Source organism: Mastomys coucha, unplaced genomic scaffold (assembly GCF_008632895.1).
Source record: "Mastomys coucha isolate ucsf_1 unplaced genomic scaffold, UCSF_Mcou_1 pScaffold23, whole genome shotgun sequence".
Taxonomy (NCBI): domain Eukaryota; kingdom Metazoa; phylum Chordata; class Mammalia; order Rodentia; family Muridae; genus Mastomys; species Mastomys coucha.
The window spans coordinates 101,565,858-101,576,628 of record NW_022196906.1 but is presented as its reverse complement, the minus strand read 5'-3'; the positions used below and the strand labels follow the sequence as shown (position 1 = coordinate 101,576,628).

The following is a 10,771-nucleotide window of genomic DNA, read 5'->3' as shown; positions in this document are numbered from 1 at the left end:
TCTGTTTGTTTCTTATGTAGGTTTCTTATGTAACTATGGATGTCTTGGAGCTTGATATATAGATCAGACTCATCCTGCCCCCCCCCCATCCCCCAACAGGGTTTCTCTGTATAGCCCTGACCGTCCTCTGTAGACAAGGCTAGCCTATAACTCAGAAATCCTCCTGCCTCTGCCTCCCAAGTGCTTCCTCCTTTTTGAAAGATTCTTGACCTATTGATCTTGGTGTTAAAGATGTTGAATCTTTATATTTCTGTTTGATTTTGTGTATTTTTGCCTGGAGTATTTTTTATAGATTTCTTTGCTGGAGAATTTCTTTAGTTGCTTTATCAAAATCATTTACCTGTACGTAGTGTGGTCCCTGCTTTCAGCTGCTCTGGGAATGTGGAGGCCAAGGGATTAGGAGCTAAGGTCATCCTTGACTTCATAGTAAATTTGAGTCCCAGTGAGATCTTGTTTCACAAGAACAAGACAAACTAGGTGTGATGATTCATGTAGTAATTCAATAGTTCAAAGGCTGAGGCAGGAGATTACCTTGGTTTCTAGGCTAGCCTAAGTTACATAGTGAGTTCAAGGATAGCCTAGGTTATAGTGTGAGACCATGACTAATGGAAACCCAAACAAATCAAACAGCAACAATTAAAACAAACACAAAGAAAGAAAGAGAGAGAGAGAGAGAGAGAGAGAGAGAGAGAGAGAGTGTGAGCATGAGCAAGAGAGAGAGAGAGAGAGAGAGAGAGAGAGAGAGAGAGAGAGAGAGAGAGAGAGAGCCTAGTATAGCAAGCAATTTGTCTATAGTCTTAGTACTGGGAATTTAGAAGCAGGAGAATCAGACATTCAAGGTCACCTATGGCTGAGTCAGTCTAGCTAAGTCCTAGCTTGAGTTCTGTCTCTGACAAAACCCAGCTCCTACACGCTGCTTTTGAATGGCCTGATTTCCAGGTACTTTAACTGGCTCCTGGTTCCTACCCATTATCTGTTAGCATTGATATCTGCACCTATAGCTTGCCTTATAGTTTTTATTAATCCTGAAAAAAAGGCTTCCATGAGATCCAAGGGATTTCTGAATAAGAATAATAATTATTAACATTATTATTGTTATTTTGAGATAGGGTCTTAACATGCTGATCCAGCTGGCCTAGAAGTCACAGAGCTCTGCCTTCCTGAGTACTGAGATAAAAGACACGGGTTCCTGTTTGAATTTTAAATTAGGTGAAATAAGAAACAAGGATTTTGTATCAGTTCTTCAGATACTCCTCCCCTTCCATCTGACAAAGTAGAACAAAAGAATAAAATAATTGTGAATATGTTTGCTCTTTTTTTACAGAGGAGCTCAGAACTAGATTGCACTCTTTAAAGGTCAGAATTACTGCTGTATTGAAGAGGAAAAGGACAAGGGAAGATAAAATACCATACAATGTTCCTAAGCTTTGAAGATGTTTTTTTCTTTTAGGTTTTTTTTTTTTTGTTTGTTTTTTGTTTTTTGGTTTTTTTTTGTTTTTTTGTTTTTTTTGTTTTTCGAGACAGGGTTTCTCTGTGTAGCCCTGACTGTCCTGGAACTCACTCTGTAGACCAGGCTGGCCTCGAACTCAGAAATCCGCCTGCCTCTACCTTTTCTTTTGGTTTTTACATTTTAATTATTTGTGTGAGGGTGGGTGTGGCCATGGGTGTATGCACATGGAAGCTAGAGGACAACTTTTGGAAGTCAGTCCTCTTTTCACCCCATTTGAGCCCCAGGTTGTCAGGCTTGGTGGCAAGTACCTTCATCCATTGAGCCCTTTCATCAGCCTAATTTTTAATTGGATTTCTTAGTGTATGTGATGTGTATGAGTGTGGGTATAAACATCCCACATGTGTGTGTGGAGATCAGAAGACAACTTTTGAGAGACGGTTTTCTCTTTCCACTGTAGTGTCCAGAGATGGAATATAGGTGGTCAGGCTTATGCTGAAAGGACTTTTACCCCACCTTGCTATCTTGCCTTATTCCCTTTAGTTTTTTCCTATGATTACTGCTTGTTCTTTGGCTGAATAAGACCTTGAAAACTTCATGTCAGCCATTTTCTTGACTTGTGGATTGTTTGTTTTTATTCTCTTGACATCAAGTGTCCTTTGTACAAAGTATTTAATTTTGATGGTACCCTTTATTTTTTTCCTTTTATTTGTTATGTCACATTTAAGAAACCCTTATAAATCCACAAAGATCTTTCAATAGCTACAAGAAAAGTCCTGGAGATAAGTTCTCAGCTTTATTTAGGTTATATGCCTATCTTCAAAGCAATCACTGGTGAGGATAATAAGTATTGTGATTAACTGAGCTAGATAGTGTAGGATTAGTCACATAGACTGAGGAGGAGTTTCATGCTAAGATGTCCTTTCTAGTAATGGACACATAAGTGCTGAAAAAACTACTCAGGAAAGAACTATTGGAAGTGAAATATTCTTTGTTCACTAAGAAGTTTAAAATACCCCAGAATACACTTTTGCATCCTACATTACTTGTATAAAGGTCAGAGGTACTGTTGGGGGGTCAGAACACATACTTTTTTCTTTTCTCCATCACTCCTCTCCCTAGCCCTCCTTTCTTGAGACTGGGTTTCTCTGTGTAACAATAGCTCTAGCAGTCCTAGAACTTGTCTTGTAAACCAAGCTGGCCTGCAACTCATAGATCTGTCTGCTTCTGCCTCCAGAGTGCTGGGATTAAAGGCAAATGCTACCACGGCCTGGCTCAGAACACACATTTTTAGGTGAAAAAAAAAAAGTTAATTTGTTCTCTGTGTGTTGTTATCTGTATACATACCACAACATGTTTGTGGAAGTCAGAGGACAAATGGGAATTAGTTCTTTCCGTCTACTTTAGGTCCTGGGGGAAAGTAGTCAGGCTTGGTGGCAGGTGCCTTTGCTAACTTACTAGCTGACCATTCATTTCACAGCTCTAAACTTTTTTTTGACAGTGTTTCACTGTGTATCCCTAACTGGCCTTAAATTTATAGATATTCAAGAGCTTCCAGTGTGCTGGGATTAAAGTCATGTGCCACCACCCTAGGCTGAAAAAATATTTTTATAAAAAAGATTTTTTTAAGTGTGTGTGTTTGAAGAAACTAGAGGATAAATTTTGGGAGTTGATTCTCAATATCTTATAGATCTAGGGAGTTGAACTCAGGTTGTCAGGCTTGGGGACAAGTCCTGTAACTCACTAAACCTCACTAGCACTATATATATATTTTAAAGTGACTTCTGAGAATATCCTTGATATTTATCCCTGATAAAATTAGCAAGTAAGGATTAAGTAGTTTAGCCTATATCTCATGTTCTAAAGTACTTACTTAAGGTTTATTTTATACAGGTACCACCCTGCTAGAATTTGGTAGGAAAAAGATCTACCTATTGAAGCTTTCTTGACATAGAAAGAGATGTGGGGAGATTCTCGATCTGCTAACAGAACAGGACCTTTTCGGTAAGTCTTAAATTTTAAATATTGAATTTGTTAAGTATTTGTAATGTAACTTTTCACCTACCATAATGGCAAATATTTTCTTTGTGGAGAAATAACTAAGGTTTTCAGAACTAGAAAATATTTGTAAAGTTTCTAGTAATTTCTAAAGTGATTGAGAGTATATAACCAGTGTGCCAAGTGTTTTTTCTGTGTCTGTTTTTCTTCACGTCTCTCTTTATGTGATATTGGGGATAGAACCCAGGGCCTCCTGTGTGCTTGGCAAATGCTTTGGCTCTGAGCCATAGCCTTAGCCCCTTGATAACCTTTTACCTGTCCTGGAACTTGATATGTAGACCAGGCTGTCCTTGAATTCACAAGAGATCTACCTGCCTCTGCCTTTGCCTCTGCCTCCTGAGTGTTGGAATTAAAGGCATGTGCCACCACTGTCTGGCTGAAATCATTCATTCTTATTTATTTATTTATTTATTTATTTATTTATTTATTTTCTATTATTTATTTTCTATGTGTGCAGGCATGTGAGTACCACAGCACAGGTATGAAGGTCAGAAGACAACTTGACAGTTAGTTCTCTTCCTTGACCACATTGGTCAGGGGTCTGAACTTACATTTTCGGGCTTAGCAGCAAGTATCTTTACCTGCTGAACCGTTTTGCTGCCTCCCACCCCCAAGTCAGGGTTTCTGTGTAGCCTGGCTGTCCTGGAACTCATTCTGTAGACGAGGCTAGTCTTGATCTGCTTGCTTCTACCTCCCAATTGCTGGGATTAAAGGTGGGTGCCACCACACCTAGCAATATTTTTAAAATATTAAAAAAATGCCAGAATCATTTACTCATTTATGGTTTTTTTTTTTTTTTTTTTTTTTTTGTGAAAAATGGTGTGAACTCATTAATAGCCCAGACTAGCTCTGTAGTCGTGGCAATCCCTCTTTAGTATCCATGTGTGAGATTATTACTTACTTCTGAGATAAGGTTTTACAGTGTGTCCTGGGCTATGATCTTCCTACCCCAGCTTCCCGAATATCTAAGATTGCTGGTCTACATCACCACTCTTGTCTTCTTATTTGTTAATTCTTTTATCTCTCTCTCTCTCTCTCTCTCTCTCTCTCTCTCTCTTTCTCTCTCTCTTTTTTTTTATTTATTTATTTATTTTTTTTGAGACAGGGTTTCTCTGTATAGCCCTGGCTGTCCTGGAACTCACTCTGTAGACCAGGCTGGCCTCAAACTCAGAAATCCGCCTGCCTCTGCCTCCCAAGTGCTGGGATTAAAGGCGTGCGCCACCACTGCCCGGCAGCTTTCAACTTTCTATAACTCCAGTTCTCAAGGACCCCATTCCTGTTCTAAACTCCTCAGGGAACTACACACACATATACATACATAAAAATAAAATCTTGAAAGCTACATTAATTTCACTGATTTATGTCTAGGCTCTAGAACTGTGTCTTGCTAATGACATTGATATGCTTTTCTGGGTGGCACATATGTTAGTTTTAGGGGTTATTGAAGAGTGGAAAAGTGGTTGTATCACTGAGTTATAAGTAGATTCTGCTTTAGATTTATAGGGAATACTTAAAAATACTTATTTATGTGTATGTTTATGCACATGTGTGTCTGTGTGAGTATATGTTGAAGCGGGTGACAGAACCCTCAGAGCTGGAGGTGCAAGTGTTTGTGGCATGCTAGGCCTGACAGTCTCTCTTTGCATAATCCAAATTGACTCTAAACTTGCAGTTCTCCACTCTCAGCCCCTCAATGTAGTGGGAATAAACTTTTTAAAAAACTAGATACTTAATGTATTTTATTTGTATGAGTGTTTCATTCACATGTAGGCATTTGCACCACGTGAGTGCTTGGTGCCCACAGAGGTCAGAACAGTGTTTAGAATCCTTTGAACTGGAGTTATGGATGGTTGTGAGCTGTGATGTGGGTGCTCTTAACCACTAAGCCATCACTGTATCACTGAAGTAAACTTATCAAAACATAGCCATGCTCAGTTATTTACAGATTGTGTGTGGCTGCTTTCATATTGTAGTTATAGATTAAATAGTTCTGGTAGATAGTGTATGCGCTATAAAGCCCCAGTATAGTATATGCACGATCCGGCTTTTTATAGATGAACGTTTTTATCCAGGCATGGTGGCACATGCCTTTACTCCTAGCACTGAGGACACTGAGGCAGGTGGGGCTTTGTGAGTGTGAGGCCAGCCTGGTCTGCATGGTGAGTTCCACTATATTCAAGATTATGTAGAGAGACCTCAAAAAAACCAAAAATAAATAAATAAACAAAATTTTAAAAATTGGCAAACTCAGTCTAAATTTAGTGCTTATATGCAAGATTTAAAAAATATTTGTTATTGCCTGTCTTCTTAGCCAATATGGATAATTAATTATTTTGTATGTCAGGCTATTTCTTATAGTATTAAGGTAGTTTAAGTAGTCATTCTACTAGTAGTTCAAAAACTAGTAGTTCAAAAACATTAGATAGATTTGGTTCTGTTGAATAATCCTTCCTCCACTCAATTTTAAGAACAACTTTGTTTTGTTTTGGTTTTGGGTTTTTCTTCAGACACACCAGAAGAGGGCGTCAGATCTCATTATAGATGGTTGTGAGTCACCATGTGGTTGCTGGGATTTGAATTTAGGACCTTGGGAAAAGCAGTCAGTGCTCTTAACCACTGAGCCATCTCACCAGCCTCTGGTTTTGGGTTTTTCTTTTTTCTTTCTTTCTTTTTTTCTTTTCTTTTCTTTTCTTCTTTTTTTTTTTTTTTTTTCGTTTTTCGAGACAGGATTTCTCTGTGTGGCCCTGACTGTCCTGGAACTCACTCTGTAGACCAGGCTGGCCTCCAACTCAGAAATCTGCCTGCCTCTGCCTCCCAAGTGCTGGGATTAAAGGCGTGTGCCTCCATGCCTGGCTAGGTTTTGAGTTTTTCAAGACAGGGTATCTCTGTGTTTCCCTGGCTATCCTAGATCTCACTCTGTAGACCAGGCTGGCCTCAAACTCCAGCTGGCTCTGCCTCTTGAGTGCTGGAATTAAAGACATGTGCCACCAACACCACCCATCTTTTAAAAGAATGATTTATTTATTTTTATGTATGTGGGTGTCTGTCTGTCTGTCTGCCAACCACATTCATTCAGTACTTGTAAAGACCAGCAGAGGGCATCAGATCTTCTGGAACTAGAGTTACATCACGTCATGAGCCATCTTATGGGTGCTGGGAATCAAACCTACTTCCTGTGGAAGAACAGTCAGTCGTTCTAACTAATGAGCTATTTCTCCAGCCAGAACATCTTTTTAAAATTATTTTTATAGAATATTTTGTCTTAAAACCATTAAACTTACTTAAAATTTTATTTTCTTATTGTAGATTATCAGTTGACTTAAAAGATTTTTTTTGTTTTTGTTTTTATTTTCCTTTTTTGAGACAGTGTTACTCTGTGTAACATCTCTAGCTACTTGGAACGTGAGTTGCGCCTGCCTCTGCCTAGGAGCTGGGATTAAAGCCTGGCCGCCTGCCTCCTTCCTTCCTTCCTTCCTTCCTTCCTTCCTTTCTTCCTTCCTTTCTTTCTTTCTTTTTAAACAGAATTTCACTCTATTTCAGGCTGGCCTTGAACTGGAGGTGAGACTCCTACCTCAGCATGAATTACTTGAGTTATAGGTATGAGCTACCATACCTGGCTTTTTAAAGTTTTTGTTTGTTGGTTTTGTTTTGTCTTCCTATGTAGACCAGACTGGCCTTGAACTCATGATCTTTCTGTGTTCAATCTCACTTGTGGCCCTGGTGAGCCTGAAACCTACTATGTAAACCAAGCTGGCCACTAACTCACAGAACTCTTGACTCTGCCCCCAGAATTCTTAAAGTTTTGTTTGCTTGGTTTTTTGTTTGTTTGTTTTTTTGTTTTGTTTTGTTTTGTTTTCAAGACAGAGCCTCTCTATGTAGTCCTGGCTGTCCTAGAACTTGATATGTAGATCAAGCTGGCCTCCTATCTTAACTCACTAACTTCTAATTTTTAAGTTTTTTGACCACAGGGAAATAGCAATCCATTTTTGAGGGACTCAAAAAATAAGAAAGGATATTTTATAGGAAAATGTCTTATGTTCTCTTTGAAATACTTTTTTTCATAAAATTATTTTACATTGGCATAAAATAATTTCTATAACCACTGGTTGTTTTTTTTTTTTAATTTTCTTTATATTATATTATATATATATGTATTTTTTTCTGTGAGTACACTGTCACTGTCTTCAGACATACCAAAAGAGGGTATCAGAACCCATTACAGATGGTTTATAAGGTACCATGTGGTTGCTGGGAATTGAACTCAGGACCTCTGGAAGAGCAGTCAGTGCTCTTAGCCACTAAACCATCTCTCCAGCCCCCTAACCACTGGTGTTTATTGTTTTGAAGTAGGGTTTCGCTGTGTAGCCTTGGCTCTGTAGACTAGGCTGGCCTTGAGCTCACAGAAATAAAAGGTGTGAGCTATCACACTTGCCACTACTGCTGTTTTATATTAATAGAACTGTTTTTTTTGATTAGACTATAAAATTTAGATATAAGAACTATAGTATAATAGGTTACTCAATATCTGCTTGACTTAGAAGTATAAGATAATCTTCATGGCAGTATTTAAGGACAATGCTGGATGTGTTCTGGTCAAAAATGCCTACTTCTAGATGCCTCAGCAATCTTTGCATGAGGGCCTGAGGAAGCTTGAGTATTCTCAAGAGCCAGTGAATAACTTTAATGACTTTTAAGAATGGAAGACACTGTGATTAATGATAGCATTCTAACTTTTGTGTTAAATTTTATTCCTTATGAATATTTAAGCTTGCTTATGATGAACCAAAATACGTAAATAATGTTAGTGTTATTGGGAACCAATAGAAGCTTTTATGTTCTGAAAATCCACTAAATGTATGTTGTTCTAATGTTTAGGTTAATGTTTTACATTTCTATGTACTTTATGAAAGGGCTTGGTACTCCGGAGAAGACGGCTTCTTGGGAAAGAGTGCTTGCTATTAAGTTCAAGAAGACCTAAGTTTAAATCCCTAGTACATAAATAAAGACAAACAAACAAAATAAAACATGTTTTTGTATTCCGTGTTGGGTGGAAATTGAAGTGTTCTGGAAGCCCGGTCCGTTAGCCTAGCTGAAACTGTAAACTTCAGATTCAGTGAGAAACCCTGTTATAAAAACTAAGAAGAGAGCCATAGAAGATGCCCAGTGTCCCCCTCCAGCTCTGCATACATGTACTCATGCAAATGCACCCACACATGTACATGTATAACACACAATCCAGCCTCTGCATACATGTACTCATTCAAATGCACACACACATGTACATGTACATGTATAACACACAAATAATAAATTTTAAAAAAGATACAAGGGGAGTAGTGATGGTATTGGACCAGTCCTACTGAGCTGAGTTATCTAGAGTTGGTTGTCTTTGTCTTTTACTGTGGGGGTGGAGTTTGAGCTCAGAAGGGTCAAACTGAATCATAGAATCTGTATGGCTTGGGAGGAGAAACTTGAGTTGATTCTGATAATCTACATGTTCTTGTTGTATTGCCAAGCAATAGATAGCTCTTCAGCCTTTTTGTTTGTTCGTTTGGTTTTTTGAGACAGGATTTCTCTGTATAGCTCTGGCTGTCCTGGAACTCACTCTGTAGACCAGGCTGTCCTGGAACTCAGAAATCCACCTGCCTCTGCCTCCTAAGTGCTGGGATTAATGGCATGTGCCACACTGCCCGGCTTCAGCCATTTTTATTTCCTTTTTCACATGCCTTCTCAGGGATTCCCTGGTGTCTAATTGCCTACTTCAGTTCCTTGATTTTTTGATTTGTTGAAAAGCTACTCTTAAATTCAGGATCATCCTCCTCAACATTCCAAGTAATGAGATTAATAATTAATAATTTTACACCACCCTGTGTGGCTGTCTCTTGTTCTTTGATCAAAGCCAAAATATGTAAAGTGTTCTAGTGATTAGGCAAAGTGTGTAAAGTGTTCTAGTGATTAGGCAAAGGAAAGATGTTGGGTAGTTTGAAAGTCTGGGCAACTCTTATTTATTTCTCCTTTATTTTTTTTGCTTGTGTTTTGGTTTTTTGTTTGTTTTTTGTTTATTCAAGACAGAGTTTCTCTTTGTAGCAGCCCTGGTTGTCCTAGAACTTACTCTGTAGATCAGGCTGGCCTTGGAACACTCGAGATCCATCCACCTGCCTCTGATTCCTAAATCCTGGGATTAAAGACATATGTTACCACTGCCCAGCTTGTTTATTCTTGAGTTGTATGAATGGATGTTTTGTCTAAATGTGTATAGATCGTATGTATGCTTGCTTCCCAAAGAGCCAGAAGAGGATATCAGATTCCCTGGAACATGTGAGCTGTCGCATGGGTGCTGGGAATCAAACCTAGGCCTTCTGGAAGAACAGCAAGTGCTTTTAACTATCTCTCCTGTCCCATTTATTCTTTTTTTGTTGTTCTTTTTCTAACTGTAAGTATTTTAAAAATATGCTTTATTGTAATAAAAAGTTAGCTTGAGGCATTAGAATCTTGTTTGCCAGCTTTTTTATTTGGGATATGGAGATAATGCTTAAAGAACTTTGAGCCTTAAGTTCTTAGATAATTTAGCTTTGTGTAGATGACATAACATGCTTTGTGGAATGATTCATGTTGCCTTCTGTGATAATATACTCTTGGATAGTTATGATTGGGCCCGGCTGATTGTTTTTCTGAGTAGAGGCACAGTAGAACTGGCGTTAATGCTGCTACTGGTCACAATGATATACAATGAGTCTTTCCTATTTTGGCCTATACTTATACAATTGGATTAGTTAGAATCTGTGATGTAGATATAATAAAATATTTGGAAATGTTTACCATTGTGTGCAGCAATTAGAAAGACACTTCCTGAAACTTATAAGGTATTTTATACTTTGAGGCTCAGCATGGTTATTTATTACAATCCCAGTATTCAGGAAACAGAGGGAATAGAGGGTTACTTCAAGTTCAAGACCAGCCTAGTCTACATAATGATTTCTAGGCCAGCCAGGTTATTATATAACCAAGTCCTGTCTAAAAATCAAAAGAAAATATAACCAACCAAACAGAAAATTGCACTGATTTCCCCTGACTCCACATGTGTAGTAATTGTCATAATGACCTTGGAATTTTAAGTTCCTTGGCAGTAGAAACTGGGAATTTTTGTAGTATGTTACCTTTGTTAGCTTATCTGGTATTGCGGATTTTCCCTGTTGCAGGACTGGGTGAAAGCTTTTTCTGCAGCAGTCATGTTGACTTACCTCGTGTTCTGAAATGGGAGCATAA

The 10,771-nt window shown here is 38.4% G+C and overlaps 1 long non-coding RNA gene across 3 annotated transcripts in view; it reads left to right on the top strand.

The window, feature by feature from the left end:
* The window catches only part of LOC116073850, a 20,072-nt gene extending 9,301 nt beyond the window's left edge, over positions 1 to 10,771 (top strand). Inside the window, exons 2-4 of one of the 3 annotated variants that reach the window (XR_004111941.1) lie at positions 3,341 to 3,451; positions 7,046 to 7,102; positions 8,416 to 8,626. This is a non-coding gene — a long non-coding RNA (uncharacterized LOC116073850). Of the gene's footprint in view, positions 1 to 3,340; positions 3,452 to 7,045; positions 7,103 to 8,415; positions 8,627 to 10,704 lie in introns of those variants that run through there. The other 2 variants (XR_004111940.1, XR_004111942.1) reach the window with 2 other exon arrangements.